Source organism: Nomascus leucogenys, chromosome 1a (assembly GCF_006542625.1).
Source record: "Nomascus leucogenys isolate Asia chromosome 1a, Asia_NLE_v1, whole genome shotgun sequence".
NCBI lineage: Eukaryota > Metazoa > Chordata > Mammalia > Primates > Hylobatidae > Nomascus > Nomascus leucogenys.
This window is the reverse complement of record NC_044381.1, coordinates 40,313,380-40,319,379: the sequence shown is the minus strand read 5'-3', so window position 1 is coordinate 40,319,379 and position 6,000 is coordinate 40,313,380. Positions and strand designations below refer to the sequence as shown.

The following is a 6,000-nucleotide window of genomic DNA, read 5'->3' as shown; positions in this document are numbered from 1 at the left end:
TGGTCTCAAATTCCTGACCTCATGTGATCCACCCACCTCGGCCTCCCAAAGTGCTGGGATTACAGGCTTGAGCCACCGTGCCCGGTCTCCATTACTTATTAACAAGCCCAAGTATGGGCACTGTTCTCTGTAGGACAGTGCTGAGAAATACCAAGTCAACATTTTCAAATCTCTTTTCATCTGTTGCTTACTAAAACCATTTTTTTACATCATTACCATACTAGTGTTTAGATGTGTCACACTATTTTTGCATTGGTGTATTATATGGGGCCTGCTTCCTGAGCCACAGGGCAGTATGGTATCTTCATCTTGTTTGTCGATTCTTGCCAGCTTTAGGCAGAGTGTCCTTTGTGGACTCTGCACAGAAAATTACATTCTTAGGTCCATGTGCTTGCAAGTCTGCAGCCAACTGGTATCAGACCATCTGGTCAATCTAACAGCCTCTCTGCATTCACAGTTTGTCACCATTTCTATCTTCTAGAGTCATCTGCAACATGGGGCTAGTAATGCCTACCTAGAGAAATTAAATGTGAAAATATATGTAAAGCATCCAGTATAGGGTCTGCCACAGAGTATGTATTTGCCTAGTGAGTTGTTCTGCACATGCAGGGGAAGGACTTATTTCTACTGAGCCGTGAGACACAAGACCACTTGCGAGGGTGAAAAAACAAGATGCAGCAGAGATTGCTAGTTGCTTAATTAAATTCATTCTTCCCTTCATTTTGGAAAGAAGATTTTTAAGGGCATCAATGTGCCAAGTTAAGATTATAGTTTCCAGCTCTGCGAGGTCATGATGCTAAATTCGAGTCTGTAAGATGTAGTTAGAAGGTTTTGTGTGGGACTTCCAGAAAGGCCCTTTCTAAAATAAGGATGTGATGGCTGGAGCTCCAACTACTATTTTGGCCCATAACGCAAATTTGTGGACACAAGCCAGGCTAGGCTGTACGGATGACAGAGCCGAACGAGCTTAGGTACCTTCCTCCCACTTTCTTTTATGGGAGAGGGGAAAAGCCCCTCGTGAGTTTAGGATACTGGAATCTGGGGGTTCCTGTTACACGCAGGCAAACCCCGTCAGCCACTCTGTAAACTGCTGGGTCTTGCTCTCACCCAGATTCTGCTCCTCGGATTTCTCTGAACCACCTGGGGCCGCGAATCCGTTAAGAGTTGGGACGATAGGACCAGTAGAAGCAGGAGGAACAACACAGGAAGCGCGCCCGGAGAGAGGCGGCCAGTCGCCGGGTTCCGTCCGCTCTGCTCCAGGGCTCTCGTGGCTCTTCATTCACTCATCTCGACCCTGTGGCCGGGGAGCGCTTGGAGCTAGGTCCGCCGCGGTCCTTCTTGGCTCATGCCGTCCCCTTACTTAGGGTCCCCTTTCCGCACCCGCGCCATCCCCTCAGCGTCCCTCACGGTTCCCTCACCGCCCCCGCCCGTTGGAAAATGCCTAGAGCCACCGCTCTCGTCACGGTCCGCTTCAGGCCTCCATTGGCCAGCACACGTCACGTGAGGCGTGTGGCGGTTGACATTGGCTGGCGAGCGGGCGCGCTGAGGGCAGCGCCGGTGACCCGGCCTCTGCCTCCAGGGCGCGTCAAGAGCAGCAGGCATCGGTGCCGCGCCGTGAGGGTGCGCAGAGGCTGCCCTCGGGCCCGCTACCTACAGACCCTCCGCGGGGCAGCGTCTCCCGGCCGGCCGCGCCCTGGTCCCCCGACCGCAGACGACTTGCGACACGGACGGCGCGTCCTGCTGACCCCAGCCGGCGCCGAGGGCTTGGGATCCCGAGCGGGAAAAGGTTCGGAATTCGCAGCTAGTTTAGCCGCACACTCAGTATGGTTCTTTCAGATTTGTTTTTTTAAACGTCTAGTTATTAAGTGATGCGTGGTTGGAGGCAAATCATTGAGGGTCGTGAGCTTGAAACTAAAGTTTAAAGGTCTTGGATTTGAGGGTCTCACATTCAGATGTCTGCAGGGACCAGGCTGGGAGATGCTGGGAGAACCCCCACGTTCTGGGGTGGCGAGCGCCTCTCAACTGCCGCTCGGAGCGATCTCAGATTTTTCTCTCAACTACCGCTCGGAGCGATCTCAGATTTCTCATGAGAAGTTGAATATCGGGATTTTTATGTGAAATCTCTTGATTTGTAAATGTTGGCAATCAATTTAAAAAAAAAGAAGAAACATTGGAAGCCAGACAAAAGACATTTATAAGCTGGTTCTAGTCTGCCAGTTTGTGACCTCTAATTTAGGTCTAATTCTGCCACTAAATTAGTCACGTGACCTTGACCAAGTCACTTATCTCTCAGACATGCATTCTCAACATGGGTGATATTGCTCGTGTTCTTAGGGGGCAAAAAGATCCTAGATATTACCGTTCTTTGTGGCCTTCCAAAGAGCCTGAAAACAAGCAGATATACATTATACCTATGTCATTGAAATTTTATGGGGTTGGCAGATTCGGAAATAAAATGTCTAAAACGTCTCCTGGGAGGAGAGGGGGAAAATCAAGAAAAGGTTGAGAAACACTGCTTTAGGGAGGTGGATAAGCAGATGATCCTGCGATAGTTGTGTATGTGGAAGGATTAAAATATACTAGCATTCATAGACTGAGAGCCAGAAAACTCCAAGAGATCATCTTATAGAAGTTCCATAACAGGCACTGTTAGCACACACACGTACAGGTACATACATATATACACACATACATATGTCCACACAATTTTATTTGATCTCCACAACAAAGTGTCATTTCATTTACTGTGTGGGAAAACAAGCTCAGAGGGTTTGAGTGACTTGTCACAGTCAGAGCTATTAATATTAAATGGAAGAACTGGAATTTAAATCCAAGTCTATGTGGCTCCAAAATCACCCACTCATCCTGTTGGTTCCCAGCTTGTCCAGTTGTGTCCAGACCTCTTAGTGCACAAGAATTCCACCTTGTGGCTTTTTAAAAATGCAAAATCTCAGCTCCCACTCCAGAAATGAGGATTCAGTATCAGCGACAGGGCTGGAGGATCTGCATTTTCACACCCTTCTAGGGTGATTCCAATATTGGTGACCCAGGGACCATTTTAACAACAATTGTTCTAGTCTAATTTCCCACCCAATCCCAGAGTCTTCATGGGGTTGTACCCAAGGAGCTTAGCCATTACTTTTTGTTTCTTTTTAGTTTTTGAGGCTAGAGTGCAGTGACGCAATTACAGCTCACCGAGGTTGCAGCCTCAACCTCCTGGGTTCAGGTAATCCTCCCACCTCAGTCTCCCAAGTAGCTGGGACTACAGACATGTGCTACCATGCCTGGCTAATTTTTTTTTTAATTTTTTTGTAGAGACAGGGTTTTACCATCTTGCCCAGACTGGTTTTGAACTCCTGGGCTCAAACGATCTGCCCACCTCAGCTTCCCAAAGTGCTGGGATTACAGGTATGAACCACTGCATGCAGCCCATTAGTATTAACAGGACTGTTGGACAGGTATGAATAGAATCCTTTACAAATTCTTATAAAGCTAGGAGGGAAATGAAGTGAGTACAGACTAAGAAGGGAAAAAGCAAAAAGATTACGGATACTGGTTTGCAAAGTAAGATAACAAATATTTATTGAATACTTAAATGCCAGGTGTTGTGGTAGGAACACACACACACACCCCTTTCTTCATCCTCACAACAATCAAGAAGAGTAAATATTATAGTCCTCATTTTATAGAAGAAATTGAAGCTCAGAATGATTCATATAGCTGACAGTGAACAGTCAAGACTGAAACACAGAACTTCTGATTCTAAAATATAGTTTAACATACTTGAAATAGAATTTTTGATCAGCAGTTATATACAGTTGGACTATAAATGAATGTTTTTATGTATAGGTAATGCATATTAGGCACTATTTCACAGTTCCCTGGATTTGAGTTATTTGAAGATGGCCAGAGGGGATTTTCACTTCCAACCAAGATGAAATAAGAGAAATTAGATATTTATTAATACCCTTCTGCCTAAAACAACTAGAAAACTGGACAACATATATAAGAAAATGTCTTTTGGATTTTGGAAAGAAAGCAGCTGAGGACCTAGATCTCTGAGAGAAGAGAAACAAACACAGAGAGTTTACCATTGCATCAGCTGTCTCCCTGGGGGCAGTTTCCAGGCTTCAGTGCAGGGAGGGGGACTAAGACAGAGCTTTCCCGGAGGTGTGCAGAGAGCAGAGTTCAGTGTGGCCAAGGTGGCTAGAATTTGCAGAGTCAGGTCCTGGCTAATTTCTAAAGAAAAGAGGTCTGATTGTCTCATGGTTCTGCAGGCTGTGCAGGAAGCATGGCAGCATCTGCTTTTGGGGAGGCCTCATGGTGGAAGGCAAAGTGGGAGCAGGAGCAGGAGGAAGGGCGGGGAGGCGCTACACACTTTTAGACAACCAGATATCATGAGAACTCTACCACAACATCAAGGGGATGATGCAAAACCATTCATGAAGGATCCACCCTCATGACCCAGTCACCTCCCACAGGCCCCACCTCCAACATTGGGGAACACAATTCAACATGAGATTTGGGTGGGGACACAGATCCAAACCATATTAGACATGTTTTCAATAGGCTTTAGGATACAGAGATAAACAAGACATGAATAGACTCAAGGAACTCAGTCTAGTATGGTCCATTTCAGTTTGACAGTTGTGTCACGAGGGTACCTATACTGGCTTTTCCATTCTCTAGAGACATAAAGGTGAACCAGTCATAACTTATCCTCATGACCCCATGTTCTACAGGGGAGACTGTCAGGTATACATGTTTCATTACATTACAGCTGAAGAGCAAAGAGTGAGGGCAGGGAAAACTTCACAAAAAAAGTGATGACTGGTCCAAGTTTGTCACCAACATGCTCTGTCACTCTCCATACTGTATCATGTGGGACAAGGAAGGACCTTCTCTGGGACATGGTTCATAACTTCTTATATACAAAATAGCCAGGGCTAGTGTCCCAGCTGCTCCAAAATTCCATGATTCTAATATGGTAATAATTGTTTTTCTCATCCAAATGTTTTAAGAAAATAGTCCAAATTTTAAAATATGGTAAAAAATGTTTTATCTAAGTCTAATCTTAATGATATCCTTTCAGATTAAGTTTTTGCTAATGAATTTCCTGGAACAACTTGTTCCATTAGTCCCTTTACTTAATGGTTTTATGTAATGTTCATTTGAAATACTATGCACATTATAGAATTTTGCATTAATTAGTATGATACCCAGTGTGTGACAATAATATTTCAGGAAGCATTCTTTTTAATTTCACTTCAGATCACCCCTGTGATTTTAATTCCTGTATTTCTTTTGAAGGGAAACAGCTTTATCAAATAGGATTTTAGATTTTAAATTTTGTACTTTTTGAACATATGAAGATTGCTTTTAGAAGTAAAATTTTAGTGAACTTGAAATTCTCAATCACTGAGATTTGAGGAGTGACTTTTTTCTCAGAGGAATGATCCAGTGCACCAAAGAAAAATATTAATTAGGGCTGGATTTAATTACCACTGTAGATTTATTGGTGCAAGAATTTCAACAAGTTTTTATTGCCTTTAAATAAAATTCATAGCCATTTAATAAGCTAATAAAAGTATAATATTTGACCTCCCAATAATAGATGTTCAAACCATAAACACGGTTTTGCCAAGAAAATTATTAAAATCATTATTTAGAAAAAACTTTTGAATTGTGTTATTTTCTCTTGTATCACAGTCAACTCCATAAACTTTTCTGGGTTATGTGCTTGCATTTTATGGAAATAGTTTTGTCATTTATAAAATTCCACAACTGAGTTTTGTTTTCATCAATATTTACATTGAGGTACACTCAGGAACTACAAAGTTGAATTACACAGTTTAGCTGGAAGCTCAAAAATGTTGAGGTCATCTTTATTAGAATTTCTTTCATCTGCAGCTGTGTACTAATTGAAAAAACTGAACTGGAAGCTGAAAGATGGGATTAACTACCACCCTACTACTTAGTGTGTGTTAATCCTACTGACAT

General features: G+C 43.3%; 1 protein-coding gene across 2 annotated transcripts in view; it reads left to right on the top strand.

Moving 5' to 3' along the window:
* Window positions 1-1,555: 1,555 nt before the first annotated feature.
* The window catches only part of PTPDC1 (protein tyrosine phosphatase domain containing 1), a 47,401-nt gene continuing 42,956 nt past the window's right edge, over window positions 1,556-6,000 (top strand). For both annotated transcript variants that reach the window (XM_012500628.2, XM_004087011.3), the window contains exon 1: window positions 1,556-1,786. The gene's annotated coding sequence lies outside the window, so the exon portion shown is untranslated. The remainder of the gene's footprint in view (window positions 1,787-6,000) is intronic.